The sequence below is a fragment of the Symphalangus syndactylus genome, chromosome 3 (assembly GCF_028878055.3).
Source record: "Symphalangus syndactylus isolate Jambi chromosome 3, NHGRI_mSymSyn1-v2.1_pri, whole genome shotgun sequence".
Taxonomy (NCBI): Eukaryota; Metazoa; Chordata; class Mammalia; order Primates; family Hylobatidae; genus Symphalangus; species Symphalangus syndactylus.
In genome coordinates this window covers 137,222,646-137,231,496 of record NC_072425.2, presented here as the reverse complement: position 1 = coordinate 137,231,496, position 8,851 = coordinate 137,222,646, and the positions used below count along the sequence as shown (strand labels likewise).

At 50.6% G+C, this 8,851-nt stretch overlaps 1 long non-coding RNA gene across 1 annotated transcript; it reads right to left on the bottom strand.

Moving 5' to 3' along the window:
• Positions 1 to 4,625: 4,625 nt before the first annotated feature.
• Positions 4,626 to 6,604, bottom strand: LOC129479778 (uncharacterized). Its single transcript, XR_008656783.1, has 2 exons — positions 6,533 to 6,604; positions 4,626 to 5,804 (listed from the first exon to the last, which is right to left on the bottom strand). It is a non-coding gene; the product is annotated as an uncharacterized lncRNA (long non-coding RNA).
• Between the last annotated feature and the right edge of the window lie 2,247 nt (positions 6,605 to 8,851).

Genomic DNA, 8,851 nt, shown 5'->3' with positions numbered 1-8,851 from the left:
TAAAACAAAAGAGAAGAAAAAGATAATTATACTTTACAGGGCTGTTTTGCATTCATACAGACAATGCTGGAGACGGGGTTCTGCTGGCTGTGAAGTGTATTTTGACATAGCTTCTCCATGTGATCTGCTTCTCCCTCTCATTGACTCACTTTGGTTCTTGCTGTCTGCTGCATTCTCACCTTCCTGCCACTCCTGTTTCACTTCTCTTTCCCTCCCACCTAGCTTTCTTCCTTGTCCTCCCCGTTCCATTGCCTTTGGTCCATTGATGGTTAGATTAGCCCTGGGGCTCAGGGACAGCAGTCCGCAGCTTCAGGGGAGATCATGAGGGAGGGGCTCAGGACAGACACCCCAAGGCATTGCTTCCTGCTCTTTCTTCTTGGTGCTTGCCCACCCCCCAACTCTGCCACCCTATGTCTCCCCAGGGTGGAGGCAGGCAGGGCTCTTGCCTCATTGTCATCTGAGTGCCAGCACATTTGTAACAGGATGGACAGGCTGCCGTTGTCCCGACACGTCTCCTCCACCTGGTTCCCTGAAAACTGTCAGATTAGAGGAAATTTGAGCCAGGTTCACAGCCCTGAACCCTGGCCAGCCTCCCTGCTGGAGCTGCCCTGCTCTGGGCAGCCTTCCCCCTGAACCCTTCACCTTCCACCAGACTTGGCCTCACTGCCGCAGCCGTCAGCATCCCACAACCCTTGCACCCTGATCTGTTCTTGCCAAGAACCAGCTGAGTGCCTGGCAGTCCTCCGGAAACCTTGGGCTTTGGGGCACTACCCACAAGTTGCCTGCAGTCTGCGCTGGCTTTGTTCTGTTTTAACCACTCGTGAACTCGACAGATACTTATTGGGCACCACTGTTTGCTGGGCACTGTGTTAGACTCTGTGGCCACAGAGATGGCCTGGACTCCATCTCTGTGGCCTGCTGGTGGAAGTGGTGTAAACAGATGATTTCAATGCAGTGTGGGCAAGGTGGGCCCTGGGGAACTGAGTGAAGCTGCAGGGGCACACGGAGGGGTCACTCAGCCTGGACTGGGGCGGGGAGGTCAGGCAGCCATTCTTGGAGGAAATGCCAACTCAGCTGAGACACGCAGAGGGTGGAGAAGCACCAGAACAGCATGTGGGGCAGCCCGAGGGCGCACTCGCTTTCTGGGAGCTGCAGATGGTTCAGTCTGGTTCGGCTTTGTGTGTGAGGGGAGGGTCCAGTCAAGAGGTGAGGAGTGGAGAGCCCAGCAGCTCCCCTGCTGGAAGCTGCCACACCCAGCCTCCCTGCCCGGATGACGAGGACTCCAAGGTGGGCCCCCACCCAGCCCTTCCTGGAGCAGCACATGGCTCTGACAGGATGGCACTGAGCTGGTGCCTGAGTGCCCCCTCACTCTGTCCCCTTCATCCCTCCAATTTCTCTCTCCCTAGAGCCTCAGGCTGGGCAGTGACCTAGGCAGAGCTGGGTCATCTCCTTCCGGGCCATCCACACCTCCCATCTCTGCAGGATCAGGCTGCTTCCTTCTGCTCCCTGGGTCTCCCCCGAGTGCTCTGCTCTGGGTCTGCATCTGGGTCACGTTTGGGTTATGGCTCCTGCTCTGGTTCTGGTCCTGGGCTCAGCTGTGTCCCCAGGTGAGCCCATACACAGGGAGCCGGGCCTTGCCTGGGATAGCAGAGCAGCTTCTGACCACAGAGCCTCCTCCTGGGGTGGGAGTCTCCCCCATTCTGAGCTCAGGAGGCCAGAGTGAGCACAGGGGCTGCCATGTGGAATGAGACGGCTCTGGGGCACCTCAGGAGTAGAGACTGGAAGAACATGAAGGGCATGGAAAGAACTTTTAGAGACAGTGCAGAAGTAGCTGTTAGACTCAATTTCGTTAGCATGCTTGGCTCAAGAGGAAAAAATTCACAGCACAGTTCAAGGGATTAGAGGGAGAGTTCTGGAGTCAGAGTACATGGAGTTCCAAACCCAGTTCTGCTAGTTATTCAACTTGTGACCTTGGGCAGGTTACTGAAACTCTGTGTGTCTTTGTTGCTTCATATTTAAAATGGGAGAATGGAAGTACCCCCTTCATACTCTTATAGGAGGATTGATTGAGATGAGCATGTTAAGGGTCTAGCACAGTGCCTGGTACAGGGTTAGTGCTTAATGAAAACGATAATAATGCTATTTCTTGTCATTATTCTGTCCAGTTTCTCTGATGGACAGAGGAGTGACCCTTGCCCATCACCCACTCGGGGGGTCTCCCAAGGGTTTTCCCCCTCCATCCATTGGATGAGAACCTGCCAGAAGCAGGGTATGCCTCACCATCCTCATTTAGGGGGGGAAATGCTCAGGTTTTGGAGCTGAGAGACCTGTCTTCATTGATTAATAGTCGAGTGACTGAGGACAAATTGCTCAACTTCTCAGCCTTATTCATCAGTAAGATGAGGATAATGTTCTCTCAGGGGTTAGTAGTGAAGTCCAGACAGCACGAATAGGTGGTACAGGGCTGAGCCCGGCTCTGCTGTGTGGCCTTGGGCAAGTTGCTTTACCTCTCTGGGCCTTTATTTCGTCACCTATACCATATACCATGGAATTAGGGGTACTCTATGTGAAGTGCTTGGCATAGAGTGTGCCCTCAACAAAGAATAGTAGCCAGCCTTGTTATTCTGATGGTGGCAATGACGATGAAGAAGGGAAGAAGCTCAGGGTCTGGGAGGGAACTGGCCAAATCTGGATGTTTCTTGGGAGTCAGTGCTACTGCAGCCTCAGGATAAGGGGCGCATCTTCTTTTCCCTAATGCCTTCCTGAATTGGGGCAGGTTCATATTCAATCTGCGTGGAAGGAGTGAGGAAGAAAGACGTCTTCTGAGGTCTGAGGAAGACAAGCTGCAGTTGATACTGCAACAGGGAACAACCCCAGGGCACAAGCTTCTCTCTGATTGGCCCCCTGTAAGCTCTGGGCCTCCGGGGCTGACACTCCACTGCGCCCAGGGGCAGGGCCAGGGAGTGCTGCTGGGCTATCCCCACCACGCCTGTTCAATTTGCTCTTCAATTTTTTTTTCTTTGCTCTTATTTTTCACAATTCTGGGGAAATTAGTGTCTAGAATTCAAATAGCAAGGAGAAAACCCAGAGGTCATCTAATTTGTTTCCTACCACAAATAACCCAAATAACCTCCCCACAAGCCCACAAGTCCTGTAAAATAGTTGATGTTATTTGGGCAAGGCAGGCACCCTGCTGTCTAACTTCAATCCCTCTAGCTGCCTGTTAGTCAGTTCCCCGTCCCCTCTGGCTTTGCCCTCTAAAGGGATGGAGAGAAACTGACCAGTGCCTCCATCCAAATAACCCTCTCTTGGTAAAGAAGGGTGTTATTAAAACACCCCTTCTCCAGGCTAAGTAATCCCAGTGCCTTTAACCCTTTCCTCTCAGTTCCTGTTTTCCAAGTCTTTAATTATTTTCACTGCCCTTCTCTGCATTTTAGGATGCAACCCTATAATCATAGAATTTCAGGGCTGGAAGGTACCTGGGAGATGACATGGAGGAGAGCCAGGAGCAGACGGTTAGAAGCCTTGCCCACCCCAGCTTCTGGCGCAGGAAGAAAGCCCTGGCAGTTTGTCTTCACCAGGCCGTCTCCAGTCCTTCTCCAGCAGAGAAAATCCTGCTCATTTTCCCTCAAAGTGAAACATTCAACAAAAACAGACTGAATAGTTCTTGGGAGCCAGGCACAGTCTCGGCATTTTCACAAGTTCTCACCTTCCCTAATCCCCCAACGGTCCTGCCAGCAAGCTAGGATCAGCCTCATTTCATAGGCAAGGAGACTGGCTCAGAGAGATTAAGTAACTTGCCCAAATTCACATATCAAGAAAGTTCTGGGGCTCTTCCACCCCAGCTCTGGCTGCACCCACAGCCAGCCAGTCCCTCAGGCCCCCGGTGAAGTTCTTCTCCCACGAAGAAACCCTGACAAAGTTCTGGACAGCCAGAGCTGGGCTGTAGCAGGAGTCACTCAGGATCCCGCAGAGAAACAGAGCCAATAGGACCTACAGTTATATGAAGAGATTTGTTTCCAGGAATTGGCTCCTGAGATTGTTGGGGGCTGACAAGTCGGAAATCCAGAGGGCAGACAGGAGTTGATACTGCAATCTTGGGGCAGAATTTCTTTTTCTCCGAGAAACCTTGGTTTTTAACCCTTAGGGCCTTCCCACTGATCAAATGCAGTACACCCACATTATTGAGGATAACCTCCTTTATTTAAAGTCAATGGACTGTAGGTGACTTCACTCTTGCAGCAACACCCAGATTAGTGTTCGATTAAATGACTGGGTGCTATAGCTTAGCCAACTTGATACAGGCAAGTACCCATCACAGCATTGTTTATGGGTGTTGATGGGTGGGGGAGCACAGGTTCCCCAAGGCATCTGATCCAATGGGCATTTTCCACAGAGTTCTAAGCCTGTGTTGGGAAGGTGGCAGGGGACTTGAGGACCTTCCCATTATGCAGGAGTCCTAGGTCAATTTGTACTACCAGACCCAGACCTGATCACCTTCCCCTGGGGATGCCCTGTCTTGATGCTGCTCAACTGAGAGCTACAGTTAGGACCCAGTGTCTTCTCAGGGGATAAAAGCCTTGGAAGTGTAGCAGGACAAGCCACAGACAAAACCCCTGAGGCACTGAGTTAAAGAAGGAAGGGCTTTATTCGTCTGGGAGCTTCAGCAAGACTCACGTCTCCAACAACCACGCTCCCCGAGTGAGCAATTCCTGTCCCTTTTAAGGGCTTACAACTCTAAGGGGGTCTGTGTGAGAGGGTCGTGATCAATTGAGCAAGCAGGGGGTACGTGACTGGGGGATGCATGCACTGGTAATTAGAACGGAACAGAACAGGACAGGGATTTTCGCAGTGCTTTTCTATACAAAGTCTGTAATCTATAGATAACATAACTGATTAGGTCAGGGGTAGATCTTTAACTACCAGGCCCAGGGTGTGGCGCCGGGCTGTCTGCTTGTGGATTTCATTTCTGCCTTTTAGTTTTTACTTTTTCTTTCTCTGGAGGCAGAAATTGGGCATAAGACAATATCAGGGGTGGTCTCCTCCCTTAGAAGGAGCCAAGGGTAGGAGCAAGAGGACTGTTGCTTGAATCCTAAGGGACCCAGTGAACCAACAGCCCTTGAGGGTGAGGACAGTATCTTCTTATTCTCTGTACACTAGGGCTGGGACCATGCCCAGCCCCCTGGAGAGGTGCCACAAATGTCTTTTCCTTTTACTTCCCCTCCCCTCCCAGGTAGGGTACCTGAAACACTCCGGGCAGGTAGAAATCAGTTCTGTTTTTGAAGAGCTTCTGAGAAAGGAATTTATGATCACAGGAACAGTACTGCTCAATCTATAGAGTTCTTCCTAATATATAATCTAAATCCTTCCAATTTCAGGACAAATTCTATTGTACTAGGATAGCAGGCATGAGAAAATTAGACTTTAGAAATTTTATTATTGCTATAAAGTTTTGAACTGCCATAGGCTTTTTGCTGCTGTCTACAGCTAGAGGTACGAAAAGAGGACAAGGGCACCAAGAAGTCAAAAGGGACTGGGCACGGTGGCTCATGCCTGTGATCCCAGCACTTTGGGAGGCCAAGGCCAGTGGATCACTTGAGGTCAGGAGTTCAAGACAAGCCTGGCCAACATAGTGAAACCCGTCTCTACCAAAAAATACAAAAATTAGCTGGGCATGGTGGCATAGCCTGTAGTCCCAGGCACCGGGAGGCTGAGGTGGGAGAATCGCTTGAACCTGGGAGGTGGAGGTTGCAGTGAGAGGAGATCACACGAAGGCATTCCAGCCAGGGCAATAGAGTGAGACCCTGTCTCAAAAAAAAAAAAAAAAAAAAAAAAACAGAAGTCAAAAGAACCATGTAAGCATTAAGACTGGATCAGACTCTTCCCCTCACAGAAACAATTACCTCATAGCTTCCCTTTTGCAGGGCCAGAGGCTCAGTTCCTTAACTCCAATTGCACAGTACACTTTCATTTATAGAGTATTTATGTTAGACCCAAAGAAGAACTTCTCGCAGCAAGCAGTCCTAAAGCTTGAAAAGAATGGCTGAGGGAAGCTATGAAATCTTTTTTCTTGCAGGCCTTTTAAATAATATATAGTTCTTTAAAAGATACATCAAAGACTTTCTTGATATAGCCTTGCCCAGGGGCAAGGGGATGGACCAGTTGACCACTCCCTCCCAACCCTGGGACTCCAAGGAAGCCTGAGAAGTTTTCCCCTTTTAAGGGGTTTCCTCTTTCATCTAAAGATGATTGGTGACAGAATCAGGTGTTCCTAGGCCACACAGTAGGTAAGTGAAGGTGGCTCCACCTGCTGAATCAAGGGAGGCTGCCAGGAAGGGAACAGCTTTGAGGTGCCTCATGGGAGAAGCCTGGGAGGAGGCTTGGGGTTGGCCCGCGGGTGCGTGTGGGAGAAGGGACTCTGTGGGGGCTTTCAGGCATGCCTGGTCTGACAGGGCCAAGCAGGAAGAGGTAGAAGTTGCCTCTGCTCCATAGGAATCCTTCTCTGGAAGCCACACCTGCCAGCTCTTCTTACCTTTTAACGCTTGCAAGGGATGAGGCAGGGGCTGGCCACCAGTCACATCTCACCACCACCGGGTATAGGGAGAAACATTGCAGCAGGAAGACTTTAAGCTAGACCAGAGGGAGAACAGGGTGAGATGTGGGAGGAGTGACTGGGGTGGGGGGCTTCACGGGCTCCCTTTCTTTCAAGGCCTTTAAAAGTGAAGAGGCCTCTCTGCCACCGCAGTGCAGATGATGGCCTTTGGGGGCTTTTTGCCAAGTTGCACAGGACACATAGGCTCTGAGGGCCATTAGGAAATGCCCTTTTATGGAACCTGTGCAACTGAGTTTGAGGCTGGAGAGGGGCAGGACCTCAGCAGACGGGGTTGCCTGTAGTCAGGTCCTGAGCGAGGGCCTGGGGAGCTTCGGGAGCAATCACCTTCCTGTGAGGTGTGCAGTGCCCATGCAGACCTCAGTCCTCCAGGGGTGGGAATCCTTTTCTTTGGTTCAGCTCCAGGAGGGATGTTGGGGTGGTGGGACAAGGACTTGGGGACCAGCCCTGAAGGGACAATTGTTTGCTTCTTTTCAGCTCCTGGCCTCTGGGATCTCCAGGAGACTCTACCTTCTGCTAGGCATTTGGGTAGAGCAGTCCCTCAAGGGAGGAGGGGCCCTGCACCCTGGCCTAGGAGAACCAAAAGACCAGTCAACCAGCACCCACTGAGAATTCAGCTGAATAAATATCTGCTGAGTCAAGTCAAACACTGTCTCTGTGTAGCCAGGGAGGCCACTTACGTGCATGGAAAGCGAGCCATGCTCATCCTGGTTGGCGAGACGGGCCTCTCTCAGCACATGCTGGTTCTTCCCTCCTCTGAGCAGCCCAAGCCCCTCACACGTATTTATCTCATTCACTGTTCATGCCAAATGTAAGTGATTTGCTTACTGATCTCTTCTCCCACTAAACTATGAACTCCCCAGGGGCATGATCTGGGACTCCTTCCTGTCCGTGTGATCAGTCCCTTGCCTAACCCTGGCCCATGGTAGGATGCTCAACAAGTATGTGTGAATGAATGAATAATTAACAACACCAGGCAGGCTGAGCTAAATGCTTCCTGAGTAGGACAGGCAGGGATAGATGTTACAGGGGTTGAATGGGGGCAGTGGTCAATGGGCTTGGATTAGGGAAAGCCTCTTAGAAGAGAGAAATTCACTTCATCTTCCCTTTGCCTTGAATCACTTGAACCTGTTCCCTGACATCCTCCAGCATCCATCTTTCTATCCTCCGTCTTATAAGATGTCTTCCACTTTGATCATCCACTAGTCCTCCAGCGATACGTTGGAGCAGCCTCACTGGCTCGGGAGAGCTGACTGTGTGCATCTCTTTCCAGTGCTCTTCACATTGGTAGCTTGAGACTGACTAGGGTGAAATTTTCAAATGCTACAAACCAGTGCTTTTTTGTCTGGAAGAGTCCATTGCTAAACTTTTATCAGCACATCCTTGCAGTCCACTCACTCACCTACTTACTGCCTATCTGTCTCCTTCCTTCCTTACTCTTCCCTTCTCTTTCCTCTCTCCTTCCCATGTATCGCCCTTTCTTTCTCTCTTCTTCCCTTCTTTTTACATTCTTTTACCCAGTTCTTCAACTATCTGTCCATCCATCCATCCATCCATCCATCCACCCATTTCCTTATTCATATTCATCTAGCTTTTACTTATTTCATTCACCCATCCATCTACCCATCCATCTACCCATCCATCCATTCATCCATTTGTTCATCATCCAACCACCCACTTACCCATTATCTACACATCTTATCCGTCTGTTCATTTATTTCCCCATTCACATTCATCTGGCTTTAACTTCTTCCATGCATCCATGGAAGACATCCGTCTGTCCATCCACCCACCCACAAATATTCTCTGAACATCTACTCTGTGTCAGCCTATTCCTAAGGCTCAGAATCTTTCCCCAGATTTCTGGAAGATGGGTGCATAAACTCTAAGAACTAGCAGAGGCCCTCCAGGGTGCCCCAGGCTCATCCAGCATTGATGTTGGACTATAGCCAGAACCCGATGACTTTCCTCTTCTGTTTCTTTGTGTCCTCTCTGTTCTTTTCTCCTCACTGCCTGTTCTCTCCAGGTTAGGGAAATACTATTAGGGAAAGGGGGAGGGGCATGTCCCAATCCAGCAGGCCAGGACAGGACTTCCCTCTCTCCTTCTCCCTCCATACCTCAGGCAAGAGCCCAGAGAAATTGGGCCTGGCATTTTGAGAAAGTGTCCCCCTCCCCAGAAGGCCCAATGAGCTCTTAGCCAATTCACCAGTGAGTTGAAACAAGAGGGGGCTCCTTTGGGGC